The sequence below is a fragment of the Pinus tabuliformis genome, chromosome 8, assembly GCF_031772625.1.
Source record: "Pinus tabuliformis cultivar Carrire ecotype Pingquan chromosome 8, CPIR1, whole genome shotgun sequence".
NCBI classification, from domain to species: Eukaryota; Viridiplantae; Streptophyta; class Pinopsida; order Pinales; family Pinaceae; genus Pinus; species Pinus tabuliformis.
In genome coordinates, this window is record NC_142294.1 from 194,040,327 (window position 1) to 194,057,086 (window position 16,760).

Here is a 16,760-nt window from a genome sequence, read left to right on the forward strand (position 1 = left end):
ATAAAATCCTAAAAAACAGTTAGAAGCTGGCTCCCAAGAAAAATCCACGGCATACTAGGGCAAATCCTGACCCTAATCCACCCATCATTGTTGATAATCCAAATACTATCACTAGAAACATTAGGAGGCAGCAAAGGCAGGAGCAACCTACTGATTTAACCTCAGATTCAGATCATCCCAGCCTCATCTCTACTCCATGCAAGGTACTTTTCCGGTCTGACCCTAGTTCCCCTTCTACATCTCAAAGCCCTCCTTTCACACCTTCATCCACTGCACATACTCCCTTAACCAACATCCTAGTTTCTACCCCTCCTATTAACCCTGTTATACCTGTTATCCCTGTTATCCCATTTATCCCTGTCAACCCCTTGAACCCTGTAAATATGGCTAACAGATATGCACCCTTGCAAATACCAGCTAATGCTGCAGCTCTACCCCAAGACTACCAAACCAAAATCTCATATTTTGACTCCACTGGCCCTTTGACAGCTGTTCAGCATGCCAAAAGGATGCAAGATCATTTTGAAACCTATGAAATAGATGATGACAGTGTGAGAATGAGGATGTTTGTCCAAAGCCTAACTGGGGATGTAAGAACTTGGTTTAGATCCCTGAATGCAAATTCCATCACAACTCCTGATGAGCTGTATCAAGCCTTTACTAACAGATGGGAGAAGAAGAAGTATCCTCCGCACATACTTGGAGAATATGACACTATCAAAAGAGGTCCCCAAGAGACCGTTTTGGAGTATTGTGCAAGATTTAACAATGTATATAACGCAATCCCACAAAATTTAAGACCCCCTCCTGATTTAGCTTTGTACAAATTCCCTGATGGTTTTGACCCTGACATGGCCTATCAGTTAAAGGAAAGAGACCCTCAAACCCTTGCAGAGGCCCAAAGGGTTGCTGTCACAGTGGAAGCTAACCTGATTGCCAAAAGAAACAGAGCAAGGTTGGAAAAAAGGACTGTTTTCAAAGAGGAACCCTCTGCTTTTGATCAAAAGCTGGATGCAATACTTAATGGAATGAAAAGATTGGGTGATAGAGTGGAATCGGTTGAGAGAAAATCATCATGGGAGGCACCACAAAACAACCCTCCTAGGAATCCAAATTTTAGGAAAACTCAAAACCCAGGCACTGGCAAGGCCAGTGCTGACCAAGACATAAGACCCCCTTTCCAAGAAAACTATGCTGAAACTTCCACAGCAACTAAACCCAATGAAGATTCTCAGATTAATTTAATGGGTCTAGATGGTGAAAGTCAAGTTTTCTTAACACAAGAAGATCATGAGGATGATGAAATCAAACTGTTCCAAACTAAATCAGGTGAATCCTTTGACTTTAAACAAGGCTATGACACTGCTGTTTATGAGGTCCATAAACAATACAAGCTAAGGAGCAGAACCGTGAATGTAAACCAGCCTGAAAAAATAAAGGATAATCAGCAGCCTAAAAGAGCCATAGTCACAGAGCCTAATGACAAAACAAATTCACCTGCAGAAGAAGTAATTATTGAAGAGATCACTGAACCATTGTCCTTAAAATAGCAACCTTTGGCTACGTCATCCTCTCACCCTAATTTAAATGTTACTCCTCAAGAGATGAGTAAAAAAGACAAATCCCAAAATCAAGATAAGAATCAAGAAGAAGAGTTAGTGAACAAGGAAAGGATTGTTATCCATAACCCTAAGACCCAATCTGAAAAACCCTTTGACCTAGAAACTGAAATAGGCAAACTAAAGATAGCAATTCCTCTCTCAGAACTAGCCAAGCATGACATCTATAAACAACAGATCAAGAAGTCCCTCCAACTCACTAGCAACAAAGATGATGTTAATGTGTTGGATGATACCCCAGAATTACTGTTTGGCCCAGAAGTGGATGGAAAAACAGTAGTCACAGGGGTATTACCTTTTTATGTCAGCTTACATATTCATGATAAAATATTACATAATGCAATGTTTGACTCAGGTGCCTCTCACAATCTCATGCCAAAAGCAGTCATGGAGAGATTGAATCTGGACATAACAAGACCATACAAGGACCTGTTTTCCTTTGACTCCAGCCAAGTCAAGTGTTTAGGTCTTATAAAAGATTTATGTGTGTCTCTGGTTCAATACCCAAACAAAACAATTCTAATGGATGTTGTAGTTGCTGATATCCCACCTAAGTATGGGATGCTGTTGTCAAGATCATGGGGAGCTAAACTCCAAGGTTCCCTACAATTGGATATGTCATATGCCACCATCTCTGTTTTTGGGCAACCAAAAAGATTATACAGAGAAACACTCATGAAATACATGGTCAGCAGTGAAGAAAAGCCTCAAAACTTTCCCATATATGCTGTCCATTCAGACATAGACTCATACATTCTCTTCAATGACAGCACAACCCTCTCAAAAAATGATATTGAAGCCAAGATACTCATACAAGAGGAAGATACCAATGAGCAAACTGCTACCCATGAAACAACATTCAATCAATCACTAGACACTGCTGCTGCTCTAGTAGTCAAGGATATTCAATTAAATGACAAGACTGTCCTAGAGCATAAACCAGATGAAAAACTAGAATTGCAACTAATTATTCTAGCTCATGAAAAGATCATTAACTCTCCCCTACAACAAAACATTCTATGGTTCCTTGAATTTGATGGCTCAGTCAACAAATTAGGGGCAGGAGCTGGAGTTTGGGTACACAATAAAGAAAACAGTCACGCAGAAGGCAGAGCCTATAGATTAAACTTCAGATGTACAAATAATATGGCAGAATATGAAGCTCTTTTACTAGGCCTCAAGTTAGTAAAGTTCTTGCAAGCTGCCAGGGTTTCAATCATGGGAGATTCAGATTTAGTTATCCAACAAGTGAAGGGAAATTTTGTTACAAATGACAAAAGACTAAGGTCTTATAGGTCTGCTGTTGCTGAAGTACTAAACTTTTTCTCTGAATTCCAAATCACTAAAATTCCTAGAACCCACAATCTGCATGCTCATAGTTTGGTCACATTTGCTAGTACTTGCAAATTACCATTGGAACCTAACAACTGTTTCACAGCTGAGATAAAACACAGACCCTCCATTCCAAACAATGTTAAAGATTGGCAAGTATTTGAAGATGATATGCAAATAAACAATTTTTTAACGCTGCAACAAGAGTTTGCAGGATTAAATATTGACACTGAAAGAGCAAGTCAATCATAAATACCTGAAAAAGCAAGTCAATCACAAATACAGTTTAAACAGGTTATTCACCCAATATCACCTAGAACAGCAAAACAAATGTTGAATCCAACTATCTTCAACAAGGAAAACATTCAGCAAATTCACCAAATAAGTTGTGAAGAAGTGGCCAATGCTGAAGCCGAAATCATAGAACTGAAGGACAATTTTCTTCCAACAGGCCTAACTCCATTAGAGGATATCTTCGACTCAAATGACATCCCTAGAAAACCAAAAATGCAGCCCCTCAACTCTGCCATTGAAGAATGCAACATTGGGACTGCTGCGAAACCCAAAATAATCAAATTATCTGCTTCCTTACCTCCTGACCAAAAGCCTAAATACATTGACCTCTTTAAAGAGTTTCAGGATGTTTTTGCATGGAGCTATGAGGACCTAAAGTCCTATGATACCTCTGTAATCCAGCACACTATCCCTCTCAAGCCTGATCAAAAACCCTTTAAACAAAAACTGAGGAGAATCAATCCTATGCTTCTCCCAGCAATGGAACAAGAGGTACAGAAAATGTTCAAGGCAGGCATCATAGCACCAATCAGATTCTCTGAGTGGATTTCAAATTTGGTCCCTACAAGGAAAAAAACTGGTGAAATAAGGCTGTGTGTGGATCTAAGAAATCTGAACCAAGTATCCCTCAAAGACAACTATCCCTTACCCAAGATGGATCACATTCTCCAAATAGTGGTAGGGGCCTCAAGGATCTCATTACTTGATGGATTCTTGGGTTTCAATCAAATCTTAGTACACCCTGATGATCAACACAAAACAGCATTTACAACCCCATGGGGAACTTTCAAATATGTAAAAATGCCTTTTGGATTGAAAAATGCAGGGGCCACTTTTCAAAGAGCAATGGATATTGCTTTTGCCAAAGAGATTCATGACTTCCTTGTCATTTACTTAGATGACCTCACGCCTTTTTCAAAATCTGATCAAGAACATTGAAACATTTAAGACAGATCTTCCTAACATGCAGGAAATATGGAATTTCCTTGAATCCCAAGAAATCCTTATTTGGTTTAGAGGAAGGTAAACTATTGGGCCACATCATTTCTAAAGACGGCATTAGAATTGACCCAGATAGGATACAAGCTATCTTGCAAATGCCCCACCCAAGAAATATCAAAGAATTGCAAGGATTCTTGGGAAAAATCAATTTCTTGAGAAGGTTTATCCCCAACTTAGCAGAATTGATCAGATTGCTAAATAACATGCTAAAGAAGGATTCAAAAGTAAAATGGACTGTTGAAGCCATTCAAGCCTTTGAAGGTATAAAGCTGGCCCTTACCCGAACCCCAGTCTTGACCAATCCTCAATTTGACAGAGAATTTATCATTTTTTCTTTTGCCTCCCAGCATACTATTGCTGCTGTTTTGTTACAGAAAGATGACCAAGGAAATGAGAAGCCAATTGCTTTCTTTAGCAGAGCAGATGCACCTTTAAAATATCAAATTATGGAAAAGCAAGCTTATGCTTTGGTCAAAGCCATTAAATACATTAGGATTTACATCCTCTATTCACATGTTATAGCTTACGTACCAAGTCCTATTGTCAAAGACATTCTCACCCAAGAAAATTTAGAGGGCAGAAGAGGAAAGTGGATTGCCAACATTTTGGAATTTGATATTGAGATAAAACCTACAAAACTAATAAAAGGGCAAGGTTTGGCCAAACTAATGACAGAAGCAAATTTCCAAGCCTTAGACATCAATCAGCTGGACAGTGAACTGGAGCTGGCGACTCCAAAGATCAATGTAGCCTTTGAACAATCCCTTTGGTACTCTGATATATGTTATGTATTGCAAAACCTGTGTGCTCCCCCAGGATTGTCCAGAACTAAATGTAGGTTCCTAAAAATGAAAGCTTCTAAATTCTGTGTTATGGATGGAAATTTATTTTGGAGAAACCATGAAGGGATATTGCTAAACTGCCTAATTGAGAATGAAACTGACAAAATCATAAAAGAATTTCATGCAGGTGACTGTGGTGGACACTTGTACTGGAAGTCCACTGTGGATAAAATACTGAGGGCTGGTTACTACTGGCCCACCATGTTCTCTGATGTCAAGAAATTCACCACCTCATGTCATAAATGTCAAGTGTTTGAGGGCAAGAGACAGTTACTGCCACTTCCCTTAAGACCTATTGCAACAGAGAGACCTTTTCAACAATGGGGCTTGGATTTCATTGGGGAAACTCATCCCTCATCTTCAGGCCAACATAGATGGATCTTAACAGCCACAAATTACTTCACTAAGTGGATTGAAGCTGTTCCATGCAGACAAGCAAATGATTCAACAATCATTCAGTTTTTGGAGAACAATATATTGGCTAGATTTGGCTGCCCTGAGAAAATAATAACAGATAATGCTGCTGCTTTTAAATCCAAGAAGATGGTCAACTTCTGCCACAAATTTCAGATTACTTTGGGCCACTCTACTGCTTACTACCCTTAAGGGAATGGCCTAGCTGAATCATCAAATAAAAGCCTGGTGAACATCATAAAGAAAGTGTTGGAAGAAAATAAAAAGAATTGGCATAAGAAGCTTGTGAATGCTCTATGGGCAGATAGACTAACAACCAAAAGATCAATTGGGACCAGCCCATATGAGTTGGTTTATGGATTAGAAGCCAAGTTTCCTTCATCACTAGGGGTTCCTGTCATGAAACTACTACAAGAGAGTCAAGCTGAGCCAAATGATATGCAAAGGAGGGTGAATCAAATTATATGTTTGCAACAAACTAGAGATCAAGTGTATAACAGAGTCCAAATCCTTCAAGAAAAGCTAAAGAAAGCTTTTGACAGAAGAACTAAGGCAGAAGACTTCAATATTGCAGACAAAGTCCTCAAGTGGGATTCAAGAAGAGAAGATAAGGGAAAACATGGAAAATTTGATTCCCTTTGGAGAGGACCATTTGCTGTCCAAGCAGTACAAGGAAACAACACCTATTTCCTTAAAAATCTTAATGAAACTGATCTGGATGAAGGTCCTGTAAATGGCAGGATGTTCAAACACTATTTTGATCACTTTCCATCCACATAATTGGGTCTTTCCTTCTGTACATAAACAACTGTATATATTTTTCTTTTTTATCATGTAAATAGCTCAGTTTGACAAATGCTGCTGTAGATAAGCAGAAAGGGGCTTAATCTTTCAGAAATTCCACAAAGGTGACAGCCTCCAATTTTTGAAATACAAGAAGAGAATTTTTAAGTTTTGGTAAAACAGATCAAGGGCCAAGGCAATCTGACCTACTGTTCTTGGTCTTTCAAAAAGAAAAACCATCCCCATGTGGAGCCACTGTTAGCTACCTATACCAATAGGTTTCATTTTTCATGATTGGCATGGGAAGTGCCAATATGATCTACTTTGGCAAGGCAAAGATCTCATATTCTGATAAAAGGCACACATGTGCATTTGGTTGATGCTGTTATACTTCTCAATGGGTGATCCAACAGCTTAAGCTGGGTCATGCCATGTTTCAATTTTTGTTGTATATTAGAGAAAGAAATCTGTCCAAACAGTTTAATCTTGGCAGATAAAATAGCTAGGTAGAGAATTAAGGTTCCCAACTGCTTAACCTGGGGCCTTGGAAGAAATAAGGGTAGAAGTAGATAAACCATCAAAAGAAAAAAGCCAAAGAAAAGAAAAGGCAAGTAAGGGTCTGCAAGCCTAAGTGCACCCTCCAAGAAGAAATAAAAAATGCTAGGCGAGTAGATGGGTAGGCAGCTGGGGTTGCAGAAATATCATTCCTTGCAAATAAAGCTGTGCTGAAATGTCCACAAAGGAAAATCAATGGTTGAGAAGCTCCTCTTCTCCATCAGGAAAAGCAAGGCAAGGGAGCATGTCTAACTTCCCAGTTTCCCCTTTCACTCTCATTACTAACATCCCTTCATCTATTGAGATTAATGAGAAGATCTGAGGTTTTATGGTGGTTCTTATTCATTTAAAAGCCACATTTCTTGTCTAAAAATCTTTTCATTTTGATCTACTCCCTAAACTAAGTGAGTTTCAAATACACTTAATGACAGCACTCCTCATTCACCTCTTTTTCCATATTAACCCTTAACTCTACTATCTAAATCCCCTATGTCCCCCTTACCCTACTATAATAACACTATGGTGTATAAATCCCAGCATTATATTCATATCCTCCCTTTAGCACTATAGCTAAATAAGTTGTTTAGGGAGACTTTGGTCCACCAGGGGCTCTGGTCAACCCTGTCTTGGGATTGCTCTAACCTCTGGTTATAAGCAAGAACCTCCTCCTAGGCTCTCACCTTCCCTCTGCTCATAACTACCATAGAAAACTCCTTTCCCCCCTGCTAAACCCACTCTTAACCTATGTTTCCTTATAAAAACCCTTGAAAAACCCAAAAATCCAGAAAAAACACCGAAAACCCTCAATCCTAAAGTTTTCCACCGAAAATATTTAATTGAATATTTAAATAAACCAGCGGGACCCCCCAACCTGCACGATTCGTCGGAGGACCCGCCAGCCGTCCGATCTCTGCCGCCCAGATCTAATGGTGGGCGGTCATTTTCGCTCCCCGACCTGCCGACCTTTAGCGTCCGGGGAAAGTGGTTTTCCGCCCCGTACAGGGACGCGTGGCAGGCAGTGGGGTTGTTCGGAGCCCCCCTCCCCGATACCGCCTTTGCCCAAAGGTGGTGTGGGGAATCCGCTTACCGCTGTTCCTTTACCGACTTCCCTTAAGTCATCACTACGTCAGCATGACGTAGTGCCCTCCTCCGCCCCCGCGCCATATGATCCTCCACGTAGCCATGCCACCTTATCCACCCGCCACCATGTCTTGTCACCCTGGCCTACACCTCAGCAGCCACGTCACCTCCGTACCCGGGCCCGCCATGACGTCATGCTGACGTCATCGGCGGAAAGGCGCCAATTACCCTATTTTTCCGAATTTTATCGTTAAAGTCATGTTTTGAGACATTTTGAATGTCATTTTCGCGTGAAGAAGGAGTTAGCCATTGTAGCTGCCAAAGTGACTCCAGACCTCCAAATTCAAATTGCAACCGCTCAGATTCATCACTTCAACCTTCAGAGTTCAACCCGCAAGTTGTCTAAGCGTTCTGTCCAGGTATTCACCGTAATTCCTCTGTTTGGCCCATGCTTACCAATTCTTTGTAAATTGCCATTAGAATACCTGTTGAAATTCATATAAGCTCTACACCTATTACCTAAAGTAAGCCAAGGCAACCTGCATTGCCCCAGCTCTATAATTCGACATAGAAACAGTCAATTCGCGGGTAAAAACTGTGAAATTACCTTTGAAACGCCCGGCATTGTTCCCTTTTGTCGGGTGTACACACCAGCTGCAGCCTTTCACCTAAATAATTCCTCATACCCTCTGCAAATTGCCCTGAGCAGTTCACAATCCCTGTGAACTTGCTAAAAAACTGCAGAAGCCAGACTGTGTGTTTTTTTATAAGACACAGTTCAGACATTGACTACAATTGACCTGACATTTAGAGCTCTTAAAACTTTACAAGCCATTGCCATCACCTTATTTCAAAATCAAGTTTTACAATGGCTGCTTCTGCATCCTCATCCCTCAGTGAAGCTGCATTAAATCCACCAAATAAAGAGCTGGAGGCCTTGGCATTTGCTGACAAGGACTATCTTATTGAAGACTTTGAGGGTAACAGAGACTTCTTGCAGACCTTCTGTCAGTTAAGAGAGGACTATAAGGATGGTCATGGTACACATGGGATATGGGAGTCAAACCTACCATACTATTGTCTCCCAGCTGTAAATGTCTTCCCTGAAATCATTCACCTATGTGCTGAAAATTATAATGTGCAGCACAAAGCTATTAGCACTCCATCTGGGAGGATCCTGTTCTACATTAATGCTGAGTCCATCAACAAAATGTTACATTTTGATCAGACAGAGTTGCTAATCCCATTTTCCATGAACTATTTGCTGGACACTGGTGCCAAGATGACCAGTGAGGAGATTCAAAAGGTCACCAGGAATTTCATGAGACCTGAGTGCCAGCCTACAGGGCCACCCCCCTACCTGGATGTCCATTTCAATGATGTAGGCAGGCTTTTACTGGACATGATTGCCTATGTGCTGGGATACAAAAACAGTGAGCATGTGGATAAAACAATGCTGGTATTACTATCTGCTTACAGCCCACGCCAACCCCCTGCCCGCAAATATAACTTTGCTAAGTTCATAGCTAACAAGATTCATGATCAGTTGAGCAGAGTGGACAGACAGGGGGTCTTCAAGTACTCGGCCTATATTTATCACCTGTTCATGTACTATCATTCTAAAGCCTTCCCATGTTACATCAAAAAGCTGGATCACAGAGGGGAAAGAAGATCTGTCATCTTCTGGACCTCTGTCTATCACAAAGTCACAAATTCACCCTATACCTACTGTGAATTTGTTGACCAATTTGTGTACCCAGTCTCTTGCCTGTTGATGAGGTCCCCTCCTCCCAGAATATCAAATGAGATAAAGAAAGCACTGTAGCTTTCCAAAAAACATAAAATAGGTGACTGGTACCTATATGAGAACCATACTGTCATTAGGATCTATGGCTGTGAGCTCTGTCCATACACGCTCCCAAAATATGTACCTATGAGGTTATTTGCCTTGGAGTATTACAGGCAGTTGATTCAGTCCGACCTCACCCATTTCCACAGTGCCAAAAAGAAGGCCCACCTCAAGTTCAAACACCAGTTGGGCCCCTTCATCATGAACAAGAAAGAAGGGTGGGAAGATGCAGACCTAATCCTTAAGGATAAATACAAGCTATCCTATAGTTTTCGGTGGGTCCATTATGACCCTCAAGGTTTCATCACTGCTAGGAGAAACAAGTATAGGCTTATAGGCATTAAGCATTGCCAGTACCCACACATTGAAAAATATGCCAACCTGCAAGAATGGCAGATGGATACTCTAGTTGAAAATCTAACTGAGGCAGAGAGAATGCTAAAGAATAGGAGGGAGCTTGAAAAAACTATTGACCTAGACTATGTGCAGCAGGTACCTTTCAGACCGCCTTATTCAGTGGGAGAAGGGACCTCGGCCACAAGGACTGCACCACAGGCACCCTCTACATCAGCACCGGTGACAGACAAAGGCAAAGGCATAATGGGTGCAGAGGAAGAAGCAGTGAAGGAAAAGCCTGCCCTTGTAACAGAGCAGCAAACAGGGCAGCAAACAGAACAGCAGCAAGGGCAAACTGTCCTTCCACAAACTGAGCTACCAGCAGCTCCAGCACTGCAAATTCCACCCCCACAAACTGAGCCAGTAACTGCTCCAATTTTACAGACCCCAGCACATGAGGAAAGGGGGACAAAAAGAGATAGAGAAGAGTCCACTCCTCTCAGTGGATCCTCCCACCAGCCAGAAGCCAAAAGGCAAAGAGCAGACTCCCCAGAGGTAGAAGACATTACTAAAGATGTCTTGGACAGTGGAAGAAAAGACAGGGAGGGCAGTCAGCACACAGGTACAAGCTCCTTTCAGCAGGAGCAAACTTTACAGCTTGGCTTAGAGGTGTCCTCCTCTTCCCAGCAGACCAAGAAGCCCAAAAGCACTAAGGCTTCTTTCAAAGAAATAAAGGCTCAGAATGATCTGCTGAGGGCTGAGGTCTACAAGCAATTTATAGATGCAACACCAGCCCAGCAAGAAAGGCTAATGTCTGTGTATGACATAAAAGACAAAAAGATAATCTTCAGTCACTTCAAGCCTACAAAACCGCAGCCGACATCAACTGCAGATTTTGTGAAAACAAGGGTGGAGGTCCTAGCCAGAGATATCCATCCCATGGACCAAATAGAACTCCACAAGCAAGCTGGAGAAATGGTTTATGCAACCTTGGTGGAGAGGGCAACCATGGCCCATGAGCTGAAAGAGTCCCTAAAAAACACCAACACCCAGTTGGATTTTGAGAGAATGTCCTCTCAGGCCAAAGACAATAGAATAAAGTCTCTTGAGGAGATCATCATTGATCTAGGACATGATCCTAGTGATCCAACGGGCGTGAAGGCCCTCATGAAGAAGAAAGATGATGACCTGAATGCATTGAAGAAGAGGTTGAAGTTGCAGCCCACAGAACACCCTCAAACAACAGAACTTCAAAAGCAAAAACAGGCTGAGGACCAACTAGACCTCCTAATGCAGCAAGACCAGAGGATCAGGGAATTGGAGAAAGAGCTGGAAGAAGCACTACAAGATAAACAGGCAGAATCCACTTCCCAAGCTCCTCCAACTACTTCAACAACAACAGCAGCTCCAAATGCCAGCCCAAGTGTAGAGGAATTGACCAAGGCCGTTAGAGCAATGGAGCTCCAGGCAGATGAAATAAAGAAGGCCAAGGAGAAGTTGGCAGAATTGGATGCCAAGTATGACAAGTCCAAAATGACTGTAGCAGAACAGGGTAGAGAAATAAAGGCCCAAAAAGAAAAGATAAAGGCCTTAGAGAAAGAGCTGAACCTGGAGACTGCTATGGCCGACATAAAGAGAATCCTATAGGCCAAAATTGGCCAATCCATCAAACAGCAATCGAGGTCAATAAAAATAATGCATGAGCAGATGGATTTAATGGGCCAAGCTCAAGCAGAAATTCAGAAGGCCAAGACAGTGCTAGGGAACAGAGTAGAACAGGCAAACAGAATGATAGACTTCCTGAGCAGGCAAGAAAGGGAGGAATTGGCAGCTATAGGCATTCCCAACAGAACAGAGGCTGTCCTCTCTGCCAAGAAGGTACTAACTCTCAGGAACTATATACAAACATTGGAGAGGAAGTACTATGAGATGCAAGTAGATGTGGAGGAATACAAAGTTAAAATGGGAGTGCTGCAAGCAAAAGGCCTGCCCAGCTTACAAAGTGGTGCAGGAAAACTGATCTCTCCAGATCAAATGGCCAACAGAATGGCAACCACTATTGAAAATCAGATTATTGCATCTGGCAGTTCATCTGAACAAGCAGGGCCTCCCACAGGGCAAAGCTTATATGACAAACTTGAAGGCATGTTCTTCATTGAGAATGAAGTCAATCACCTGTTTGAAACCCCTCCCAATCTTTATAGACATACAGAGGCCGAGGAAACATTGATAAAGATGTGCAGACATCAAATGCCTAAGGAGGATTGGTGGCAATTTATGCTTCAGATTTTGCCACGATAGCTTCAGTCATTCGGCCACTGCCAGCTCCAGGTCACTACAAGACAACAGCATGATAAAGTCAGCATTAAAAGCAGCTGAAATATGACTCAGCACATAGACAACAACAACTGGCCCAAAAGGTGAAACAAATGCGTAAATTTTGACAGCGTACCCTCAGCCGACTCCAACTGCCAACAAGTCAACAAGCTCTGACCATTTTTGACAGCTAAGGGAACAAAAGTTATTACAGCATTAACTTTCTCAGCTGCTACACTCCAGCGGTTGGCATGCTATTAATGAAGCATTTACTCTCCATTCAGATATTTTCTTATGTATAACTTTGTATATATACTCCCCTTAGTAACGCATAAGGGGTTGGTAATTTTTCACTCTGAGGCATGTATACTGTTTACCTTCAGAATTGTTTAATACAAAGAGCTAGATCAGCTCAGTGATTTCCTGGAACTATGGTGTCTTGCTGATGATTCATGTGTTGATGCAGAATTCCTGTGCTGTCTGATGAAATAACAAGTTTTTTCCTTAATCTCTGTTCTTGTCTTTCTTATGTTTATCAAATCATATTCATGTTACACTAAGCTAGCAGTAAAGAAAAAGAATAGTGCAGGATTTGTTATACGACACCTTGTACTCAATTTTTACTGCTGTAAATGTTTGTCTTCAGAATTAACCATGGACATGAATTCTTAATTGCTCATGTAGCTGGTGATTCTATATGTATGAATATTACCTAGAAATTCTTAAATGCTCCTAGGTCAATATTCTCACTGTCTTTCTCTAACAGTTTACTGTAAGATTCTTAATTGCCTTGCATAAACTGGACACAACCCACCCAATCACTTTATGAAAGTTTATTTCTCAGACACTAACCTTGCTCTGCAGCATCACTACAGCATCACACAGCACCTCAAAACAGTTAAAGGACCACTGACTCCATTGCCCAATGACATATAACATTTTAGTGAAAGCATATATATCTTGACTGAAACATTTTCCAACCAAATACAAAAACAAAAGTTTGAGCAACATAGCTAGCCTAAAACACTATCAGAAAAGAGACAAATTATAAAGAGAGAGCCCTCTCTGATTACAGTTTGGCTAGAAACTGTGATCCAAAGATTGGTTAGTGGTTACCCCGGCCGTATTCCCTTGGGAGTCATAGGGAACAACCTTGGTGTTAACACACGTAACAAGTTTTTTACGAGAACAAAGCCCTTCATACCATAAAAATTGATCTGGTTCTAAATATGAAGATGCAATACATACCTTTTGTAACAGTTGTACACCATGTAGATCAAAATATTGCTCCATTTGAAGTATCCAATTTACTGGATCCTTGCCATCAAACTTCCTCATCTTGCTTTTTCTTGATTTTAGGAGCTCGACCTTGAAATGACTGTAACTCTGTACTTTTCAATCACCTAGTTCTGAATTTGTGACCTGCAGTAGCCCTCTGTGTCCTATTTCCAATGCCACAAGTCTGACCCAAATTGGATTCTCCAAGGAAGAGTTATGTGAAATCTCCCACAGTGACTTGATTATAGACTAGTTTAGTAGAGCGAACTTGTACGACGTGCCACGAGTCACTGTTTCGACCTTTGGATCTAAAAAACACCCACAAGAAACTACATTTCGTCCTCTTTCTGTACCTTCTTACGAAACTTCAATCCAATGCTCAGAAATAAGGTTATAACGATTTTCCCCAGGTCACCTGTTTTGAGTGTAATTCAGGAGTCTGCAAAAAGACCAACTTCCTGAGATCATATCTCTGAAACTGTCACACGAAAAGCTCTGAAATTTGGACCCAAGGTTCAGCGCGATTTCTTCTCAAATGGGTTTTTTTTTCGACTTCTGAAACGCCACAGAAAAAAAGTTATAGCGAAAATTCCATGATGACCTGTTTGGAGCAGCGAAACCCTAGAATCCAAAGCTCTGATACCAAATGTTATGAAACCAGCTCACAAAAAGATAGAAAAGAGAGATCCACGCCTTAGAATTCAGCCTCTTCAAGGGGGCAACCTCATTTACATTACATAAATGAACAATTCTTGGATGATACAAATGAAAAGACCTCCTTTCTATATATATGAGTCTAAGGGGTTATAACATAATCAGAGCCGACATAACAATAATAATGTAAGGGCACAATAATAACATTAGTGGGCTTCTATGTGGCACAATAGTAACAATATGGGCACTACATGGGTACATCAATATAATAAGTGGGTTATACTAACAACAATAGGGGGTTACACTAGTAGTATAGGGGCCTAACACATTCCTTTCCACATATCCATCACACCTTTACATGTTTTCCTAGAGATTTAGATCTCCCTCTAGATTTTTATATCCCACTCGAGGACTTGCTTTTGTTTTTGTTCTAGTACTGTCCTCATATAGCCAAGGAATCTCCATTTTGGCTCTCCATACATTTTCATCTCATCTCCTATGACAACAAAGATGAGACTATTTCATCAAACTTCAAGGTAGTTGTGTTGCTACCTATAGCAACAACCAAACTATCCCACGAATATGGTAGAGAGCACAACAAATTGATGCACTTATCTTCATCTAAAATTTTTATATCAAGAGACAACAATTGGCTTACTGCAGTATTAAACATGTTCAGATACTCTGTCACCGAGTCTCCATCGTTCATCCTCAACTTATAAAATCTTTTCCATAGGAAGAAATTTTTCACCAAAGAGTTAGATTGGTACAAATTCCCTAACTTGTGCCAAAAAGCCTTCATTGTATCTTTCCTTGATACATTCAACAATATTGAATCTGAGATACACAACCATATTTTGCTCTTTTCCTTCTATTCAAACTTCTCCCGGACTTCTATTGACATTGACATTGGTTTAGTACCCAGATCCACCATGATCCATTCATATTTAACCACCAATAGATCCTCCATCTTGAGCTTACACAACTCAAACAATTTTCCATGAAATTTTTAGATCTTTATCTTTTGATTTTTCCTCATCTTCTTTCACCACAAGGATCTATCTTGTAGGTATCCCACTGTAACAGGGTCCATCGCAGGCCTGAGAAAAACCCTTCAACAATAAAGATGTTCCCTTCAAGATGAAACAACTCTCATACCAAATGTAGGTTTTAACCCTATATAGAAAGTATCTGCAAACAAATTCATCAAAAAGAAAAATAAACAATGGCGAGAACAGAAAATAAATATCCAAATATATTTTCACCTGGATCCCAAAACTGGGACTACTAGATTTATTTTTCATTATATTCCCTTCAATTTTACACTACATATATATACATGCCAAAGAATTCATAAACACCAATCCACTAACTCTGGATTAGAACATAACAATAGTTCCCTTGACTTGATCTACAAAATACCATAGGAAGTAAATCACCATGCCCAAAACCATGTGCAAAACCCATGAAAAAAACCATGGATAGGTTTTCCCACTCTCTTTGGGTCTTCCCCCGAGCTTGTGGTCCCCCCAGCTATTATTAGGTCCGCTTAAAACAAATCTCGGGGTATTTCTGTGCCCCATATGACCCCCCTCTTACACTCGACGCAGTGTACAACATTTGGGGTTAGTCATGGAAAGAATATAACACATGCCCAACAAGATGCAATTCAAAAATTGAAGCACTATTATGAACAATCAAAGCATAGGCTAGAATTTAAGAAGGATTAGAAGGTCAAAGGTAGCTAGAAGCAAAAATAAAAGGGGCATAAGAGAGTGTGGAGGCTATAGTTCATAGGAAAGAGGGAAAAGATGACCTCAACAAGTGAAGGCCAACCACAGTAGGGACGTAATACAATAGAGAAGGGCCATGTTAACCAACATATCGGATAATAGAGCAAGGATGATGCAAGAGATCTATTAAAATCCTAGATGTGTGGGGAAAACCATCAAAAGAGGGACTTTCCACAATAGAGGAATGCTAGTCCATGATTGTATAATGCATAGGAACACTAGAACATGGGATATATAACATAGATCTTACCCATAATCTATACAATGATTGATAATAAGAAATCCAACAACTAGACCTTCATAATTGAGACAAAAGGTAAGATTTGTGACCGTATTGTTTCCATTTAATTGATCTAGGCTCAGATTATAACTATATTAGCCTAGAAATTTTGAAGTAGTGTCGATTAGCTAAAGAGGCACATGCAAAATTGTGGCTATTTTAATTGGAAATAGGGACAAGAAGGAGAGTCGAGAAATGGTTGGAATCATGCCCATTTAGGCTAAATGGCATGGTAATTTGGATTCTAGTTTCAATGTCCTACAATTGGGTGTGTATAACGAATTACTAGGCATGGACTAGATATATATGCATCACACCAAGGCAGACTTCCTT